The following is an 8472-nucleotide window of genomic DNA, read 5'->3' as shown; positions in this document are numbered from 1 at the left end:
TATGTGAGTTTGTTTCTGAGATCTCTATTCTACTTCATTAGGCTACTATCTATCTTTATGCCCAGACTATACTGTTTTTCACTACTGTAGTGCTGCAGTCAGTTTTGAAATCAGGAAGTATCGGTCCTCCAACTTTGTTCTTTTTCAAGATTGTTTTGGTTATTTGGGAGTCCTTTAGATTCCATATGAATTTTAGAATAGATTTTTCTACATCTGAGAAAAATATCATTGGGATTTTATTAGGGATTGTATTGAATCTGTAGATTGATTTGGATATTATTGATGTTTTAATAATATTAAGTCTTTTAACCCATGAACATGTCTTTCCATTTATTTATGTCTTCTTTAATTTCTTTCAGCACTGTTTTGTAGTGTTCAGTGTATAAGTCTCCTTAATTAATACCTAAATACCTTATTTATTTATTCTTTTTTTAAAAAAGTTTATTTTTTTAAAGTTTATACACTTCCAGTGCAGAGCCTGATGTGGGGTTCGAACCCATGAGCCAAGGATGCTTAAGTCAGACTCTTAACCAACTGAGCCACCCAGGCACCCCTATTTATTCTTTTGAATGTTATTATAATTGGAATTGTTCTTTAATTTCCTTTTGGGTTATTCATTTTTAACATATAGAAATGCAAGCTGATTTTTGTGTGTTAACTTTGTATCCTGCAACTTTGCTGAATTTGTTTATTCTAACAGATTTTATTTTGTATGTAGCATCTTTAGGGTTTTTTACATATAATTTTATATTATCTGCAAACAGACATAGTTTTACTTATTTCTTTCCAATTTGGATGTCTGTTATTTCTTGTCTAATGTTACTGCAAAATTCTATCCAAAAAACTATGAGAATTTTAATGGAGGCTGGGAAAGTGAGAAATGGTTGGATTGAGGACACATTTTGCTGCTAGAACAAATAGAATTGTTTGGCTTGGATATGGTTGTGGGAGAAAGAGAGGAGTTAATAATGACTTCTAGGTTTACAGACGGAATAACTGGTTGAACCATTGTGGTGCCATTTATTAGATGGGGTAGTTGGGGGAGTATATGCTTGGGAGAGGCCCTATTAAATGTGGCCATGGATGTGGACAACATACATAAAAGCAAGAGAATATGGTAGGAAGAGGTCAGAAGACAGACTTTTGGGGCAAGCTCACATTTAGAAAAGGAGTAGAAGAAAAGGAATCAGAAAGGAAGGCAATGAAGAAGCAACTGAAGGGGTAGAAAAAGAACAAGGAGAGTCAGAGAAACAAAAAGGAGAAAGTTGCAAGAAAGTGGCTTTGGTTAACTGTGCAACAAATTGGGGAAGGAAGATGAGGACTCAGCAAGGACCTTTTACATGAGTGTCATTGGTGACCTCCAACACAGTATTTGCAGTAGAATGGGGAAGGCCTCCACCCATGTGCAAATAAATCGGAAAAGCAAGTGGGTAATGGGAAATGCTCTAAACAACTCTAAAGTGCTATACCTCTAAGGCATATGAGGTGACATTGATGTTAGTGTTGTCATGGGAACAAAAACCATTTAGGAGAACCAATAGCTGCCTAATACTGGTGACTCTAACTCCTCACATTCCCCAGATCTGTTGGGAAAGATGCTGATAAAAACAGTGTTAGAGAGACAGGGCTAATCCCTAAAAGGTTTCTTCCTTTTAGAGGTAGTCCCTAGCTGAAATATTTCCCCTTTCTTCCTGAGAAGGAAGCCAGACCAACACCCACACCAAGTCCTATAAAGCACAGATACACCAGCTGACCAAAGTTCCTTATCTTCTTGCTGTGAGCTGAAACTGTTTATAAACTAAATTTGCTCTTTCACTTTTCTTCTGAACAAGCTGGATTACTTGGAGGAGGAAGGTGGGAGGAATAGAGAAGACCGAAGCAAAGCCAGCTGAAACACAGAAACCTTTGGGTGAGCATTTTCATCTTTGCTTTGTTAATTCATTACTGAGAATTAGACCTTGCTTATCACTTCATAGTCGGAAGAATGACTTTTGAAAAGTATGTTAATTTTGTTCTAGTGTAAACTTTTTTCCTACCATATACATGGCAGTTTAAAAGATGTTGGGAAAGTACAGAAAAGTAGAAGGAAGTAAAAACCACTACTGAGCTAGTCTCTATTGACATTTTGGGGGGTATTTCTTTTCATTCTTTTTTTGCATGTCTGCATATAGTTTTAGTTTGATCTCCACTGTTGTGTCCATACAGTGTGGATTACTTGATGATCATTTTTTTCCCATTAAAGCATAAATTGTTTCTACATTGCTGTAAATTCTTCATAATGGTAATTTTGAATTGCTGGATATTGTTGCATTGAGGAGATTTGCTACATCTCACTCAAGCATTCCCTTGCTTTTGGCCATAGAGCATCTTTCTTATTTTTTATATACTGGGACATTTAATGTTTATTTTTTGACAGAGCGAGAGGCAGAGAGAGAGGGAGACAGAGGACCCGAAGTGGGCTCTGCGCTGACAGCAGAGAGCCCACGTGGGGCTTAAACTCGCAAACCATGAAATCATGACCTGAGCTGAAGTCAGACGCTTAACCAACTGAGCCACCTAGGCACCCTGCAACTGGGTCATTTTATTATGTAAAATGTATCTTTTTCCCATTCAGGGGAGAGGCAATATATTGGGGGAGAGGAAGTTAAATTTGAGAATGTAGGTGTCAGTGGTTTTACTTGGAGGTAGAAAGAGAGAGAGTGTGTGTGTGTTTGAGAGCATATGTGTATAATCTGTTTATTACCTCTTTGGGACCTGATTCAGTGGTTTAGCTGCACATTCAGCCAAAATCACCTGATTCTGAGGAAATTAAAAAGTATCCCTAAAATAACTAACCTAGATTTTAGAGGCAAGCCAGTCATGTGTAGTAGTCTTTTGTTTTGTTTTGGTTTTTCAAAAACTTCCCAGATTGTTCTAATGGGTGGCCAGCAAAATAATAGCTGACATAGGTCATTTGAAACATTTTCCTGTCTCTGACCCATGCCTGAGATCAATATGTATTAAGGGAAGGAGAGGTACAATCTCAGGCAAGCCACCCAGATCTTTCTTTTAATACTATATTAATAATGCAGAAGTAATTTGTGGGAAACATAAAATGAACAAAACCTCTAGAAATTTCTATCATCCACCTCACCCACATAAACTCTTGAGATGAGAATCTATTTACGAATTTCAACTTACTAATGCTTTAAAGACATGGATTTGTTTCCAGTGCATTGGTTAAAAGTTAGGGAGGTTGGGGCTCCAGAATGTTCCAAATGAATCAAAATTAAGCCCAGCATCTGTTAGCATTCTGCCTTCCTACCCACCTGGGGTTATCAGGGTACAAGACAACATAAATAACACCTGTTCTGGAAGAAAAATAACATATTTTTGCAATGTTCTCATTGCTCTGTGTCAGGATCACCTTGGGCATTTTTAGTATCTCATGTGTATTCCAGACTCAGAGACTCCCATTTTTCAAGTTTGTCTTACACACCGGACTTGGGAGGCACACTCGTCCTCCAAGGCTAAGCCTGGAAGATAAAAGCCTAACAAGAGCTTGTACAGTTACCCAGTGGGCTCTCCTTAACATAGTAGCCAAAGAGAGAAAGACAAACATTTGTCTGGGTTGCTCAGCTTTGCCATTGCACCTTATCAAATTTATGTCAGAACCTCCAGCACCATATCTGTGATTTTCTGGGGGCACTGACCACTGCCTTCTTTGTATTGGAGTTAGTTATGTGCAGGTCTCAACCCCTCTACTGACCAAGAATGCCCGAGGATGGAATCCTTGCAGAAAACCTAGTACATGAGCTCTGTTAAGAATAGATGAGAAGGTAGGGGAGCCTGGGTGGCTCAGTCAGTTGAGCATTTGACTTCGGCTCGGGTCATGATCTCACAGTTGGTGAGTTCCAGTCCCACATCGGGCTTTGCCCTAACAGTGCCAGGCCTGCTTCTGATTCTGTCTCCCTCTCTCTATCCCTCCCCACTCAAGCTCTCTGTCTCTCTCAAAAATAAATGAAATTAAAGACTAGATGGGAAGGCATAAATATATTAATTCATTAATGAATGTGGAGTTTAGCTAATAGCTTATGTTTATCTCTGTTGGACCTATTAACCTCTTTATATCATTAACTGACCCATGGAGAAAACAGTACAAGGTTTGAGAGTATTTAAAGCAAAACTTCTTCCTATCGGATAGATGACTTAGTGGCAGTGTAGGCTGATGCCCTTGACAAGGGAACTCGTAGAAGCTGGAGCAGTGAGTGGGAACCAAAGCATCTCAAAAGTTGGAAGGGTCCTTGAGAAGAGCCAGGGTCAGGAAAGTAAACTTTTTGTTTCTCTGGTGTTTTGAAGAGAGGTTTCAAGGAAAAGGGGAAGGAGATTTGAAGAGAACTAGAAGGAAAAAGAGAGGGGAAGGGAGGGAGGACAGGACAGGGGTGGGGGTGGGGGATAGACAGAAGAATTAAGTGGAGGGAAAGCGGGGAGCACAGCCTCTTTGCTCCAGGGGTTTAAAGATTAATTAAGCTGGAAGAATTTAAAAGGATCCAGTATACATACCTTTATTGTACATTATAAAAACAAGAATTTTTTTATCATTAAAAAAAAACAATTTCCCGTCTTTGCATGTTTAGTACAGAACACATGATGGTCTACAGAGTACGTGGGGGCATTGCCGATTCTTTAAAGGATGTTGGTTTCATTGTATTTTGAGTTTTACCTTAACGATAACTTTGTTCTCTTATAAATTCTCTGAGAGGATTAAAGTCCGTTTTCCTGGCAGACACAAATCCCTACGGAGAACTTGGCACAAAGTGAGAAAAACGACTGTCAGCCCTCAGAGATACAGTGTCCCTTTCTACAGTGTTTAGAACAGAGCACTATTTGGGTTCTTTCTGTCAATACCCCTCTACCCCCATGCCACTGATTCTGTATGCCTGTCCCCAGAGCCTAGATTGAATTTAAGAAGTGGAAAGTTGGTGAGGAAAAATGTGCAAACGTCATTTTGTTACAAAAGACCATCGGGATTCTTTTCCTTAGAAGATATTTATTGTGAGACATAAAATGAGGGAGGTGAATAACACCTTCATTAGCTCATTCAGTGGTCATTTATTTGAGCATGTTTATGTGCCACAAGCCATGCTAGGGCCTGAGGATACAGTGGTAGACAAGTGAGGCTTCCTCCTGCCGTTAGTGGTGACCACTCTGGTGGGTGGGGATAGACAGGAGCTATGGCTGGCCCATGGGGTAGGTGCTGGGACAGAAAGCCCATGGGGCAGCAGGGCCAGGTGGGGCAGTAGCCAGCCAAGACCTCCAGGGGGCAGAGAAGGCTTTTTCTGGAAGAAATGATGTCATAAAGAAACCTGAGATTGGGTAAAAGATGGCCAGGTGATGAGCTGGAGCTCAGAGTGAATAGGCAACAGAAAGCCAGGTGTGTTGGGGGCATTGAAATAAGTTCCACGAGGCTGGAATGGACTTTACTGAGGGGAGTGGAATGGAGAGAATATGCCAGATGACAAGATCCATATTGTGATGTGCCTGGAGTTGAACTTGATTCTGATGTGATGGTGATAAACAGAAGAGTAATATGGTCAGATATGCCTTTTGGAAAGGTCACTCTGGCCACTGTGTAGAGAATGAACTGAGAACAGCAAGAGTGGGGGCAGGGAGCCATTCAGGAGCCTGTGTCCTTTGTGCAGATGAGAGATGACAACCTGTACTGGGACCGCCATCAGCTCCTCTGTAACGTCTATACCAGAGCATAGACGGGAGGGTAATGAGTCCAGGCCTGCCTTGGAGAAGACACTGGACAGCAGGACAGGCCAGGGGAGGAGGAAAGCCCGTGGTTTGCTCTGGCTCCTCTCCTCATTAGGCTACGGATGCCCACTGCCCCCATGCCACTGGCAGCTTTCTAGGGCACCTTCCTGGGCCATTACCTTGGTTTTCCATTTTTCCATACATATCAAAACACACCTCCTTATCTATTTGTTATCAATTATCCCACATCCGGCATACTAAAAAGTTCTCAGGCTTTTCTTCCCTTGGCAACAGGCAGAGTTGCATTAGGCATGACACTGCATTGACTGTGCCAGGCTCAGGGCAGCTTTGTGTCGGAGGCTTTCTTTCACCTGTGTTGCCTCCTGGTCTTCTGGATAACTCTGAGAGGTTGAGTACTCGCTAATGTTCACACAGTTAGCAAGGGGTAGAGCTGGGATTTGGATCCTGTTGCAATTTAAAGTTTTTCTATGACATCACAATGCCTCGATATCATTCCAGGAAACAAAGAACATTTAACAAGCTCCCTTTGTAAATGATTTCTTGGCTCTAAGGAGTGAATTTGATGGTGAAATATGAGATGCCTCAGTAGGAGGGAAGAGAAAGAGAGGGAGTTTTAATTTTGAACGAGTGGGCTTTGAGGGAGCCTCTGAGTCATGGCTCTTAGGCACTTTCATTGCAGGCAAGGAAAGTCCCTAATGCTGACACAGTCATGAGGAAATTATTGGACTGAGTTGGGCAATGGCTTCTGAGATGACACTTGCTGGCTTCTGTCTTTCTTCTGTCTTTGCAACTCGAAGACTGGAGAATCAGAGACAGATGCAAAGTGGCCCTGCGGCCTTCCTGAGGCCAGGAACTGGGCAAATCACAGAGACCACCATTCTTCCTGCATACACTGGTGAAGGGCGTTTGGGGACAAAAATTTGTCAAGGTATTTTTATAAAATTAAATACATAATCCGTGTCATAGGATTATTACATTATTAACATTATTACTAACAAAGAGCTGAGAAAAGTTATAAGAGCCAGAGAAAAGATAGCACGTAGTCAAAATAATGCTTAAAAAAATGAAGTTATATGTTTAAGGAGCCCAGAGTGGTCCCTGTGTGTTCGGGGTTCTTTGTGTTCAATTTGTCTTTGTTTGTTGTAGCGGCTGAGTGTTACTGGTTAGGAAGAACATGGAAGAAAAACTAGCTTTGGGAGAATAGTAGAGAATGAAACAAGGAAATTAAGCAAAGACAGAGGCGGAAGGAGGACGTCAGAGATAGTGCCACACATCTCACTCCTGGGGGCAGAGAGAGGCCCCTTCACATGCTCAGATGCCGACCTTCTGCTAGGCTTCAGCTCCTGCTATGCCTCTGGGGATAATTTGCTCTCTGGAAGCATTTGTACCCTCCAAATACACAATAAAGAATGAAATTGTGAAGAAAGTCCAATTTGAAGGGGCAATTATCCACAAAAGTGTCCAAAATTCATAGGCACCTTTTTGCCCAGGAAAATTATCCAGAAAGGAACGTCACAGGAGAATGTATAAACAAGAGGAGAAAAGCAACCAAGCAAACAGAGGAGAAAAGCTTACCTGCAAGGGGTAGAAAAAAAGGCAACTGTTGCTCACCTCTAAGTCTGATGCTGACATCTGACCTCTGACATTTTGGCCACACTAGCGCTTTCCAAATGGTCACTTTTCATCCATACAGATCTTTGCCCTAGTGGCAACTCTAGCAATACACATTTTCTTACGGTGCTTCTTCCGTCTGTCCCTATGCATTTGTGGCGGTGGATGTCATTTTACCACACATTTTGTGGTCTGAGCAAAGTTCCCCTTTCAGTGGGAACACAGCCAGTGTGTGCTACATATCCAGCCCCACTCCCAAACTGGACCTAACAGTCAACAGTTCAAGAGGGCCCAGCAGCTTTAGGAAGAGCCCAGGCCAGGAAAGCTCTGGCGGCTCCCTTAAGCTCACAGGAGTCGGGAAAGGTGCTAAAAGGAGAGGAAGGCCAATGCAAACTGAAGGGCACATGTGGATCAGTGGCTGGACAAAATCACTGAAAAGTTGACAATCCAACTGCTAGGATTTTACGAAAATATTCTGATTAGGAAGCTTGATATCATAAGGTGCTTAGTCTTTGGAGCTAAAATAGGAAATCAAATTGATGAAATTCAAGTTTTATTTTGGGGGTTTCTGAACTTTCTCTGAACATTCTGGAATTTAGTCAGCAGGCAGGTCAGGGAGACTGACCAATTCGCAGTATCCTCCTTCAGTATCCCCGTGGGTTCCTGAAGAATCTGAGGAGAGATGGCGATGGGGGGCTGGAAATTTTGGTTATAAAAGAAGCCACTTAGGGGGCATCTCGGTAGCTCAGTCAGATGAGAGACTAACTCTTGATTTTGGTTCAGATCATAATCCCAGGGTCGTGGGATTGAGCCCTGCATCAGACTCCATGATGGCATGGAGCCTGCTTGGGATTCTTTCTCCCTTTCCCTCTGCCCCTCTCCCCTGCTCACGTGCGCGCGCGCTCTCTCTCTCTCTCTCTCTCTCTCTCTCTCTCAAATAAAAAAATAAAAATAAACCACTTAGTTTAGGCAATTACAAGGGAGAAAGTGTTCCGTGCACTCGGTCACCACAGAGATCCTCTGTCTGTTGTGACGACTGCTTGTGAAAGCCTCCCCGCCCTTGCTGCAAGGGCTCACTCAGGTCTTCTCTGTATGGAACAC

General features: G+C 42.1%; 1 protein-coding gene across 1 annotated transcript in view; it reads left to right on the top strand.

Moving 5' to 3' along the window:
• The first annotated feature begins 1610 nt into the window (after positions 1-1610).
• CYSLTR2 (cysteinyl leukotriene receptor 2) overlaps positions 1611-8472 on the top strand; it is a 38342-nt gene continuing 31480 nt past the window's right edge. Inside the window, exon 1 of the mRNA XM_030310499.1 lies at positions 1611-1909. The gene's annotated coding sequence lies outside the window, so the exon portion shown is untranslated. The remainder of the gene's footprint in view (positions 1910-8472) is intronic.

Source organism: Lynx canadensis, chromosome A1 (genome assembly GCF_007474595.2).
Source record: "Lynx canadensis isolate LIC74 chromosome A1, mLynCan4.pri.v2, whole genome shotgun sequence".
NCBI classification, from domain to species: domain Eukaryota; kingdom Metazoa; phylum Chordata; class Mammalia; order Carnivora; family Felidae; genus Lynx; species Lynx canadensis.
Note: the sequence above shows the minus strand (reverse complement) of the source record. Positions and strands in the feature narration are given on the sequence as shown.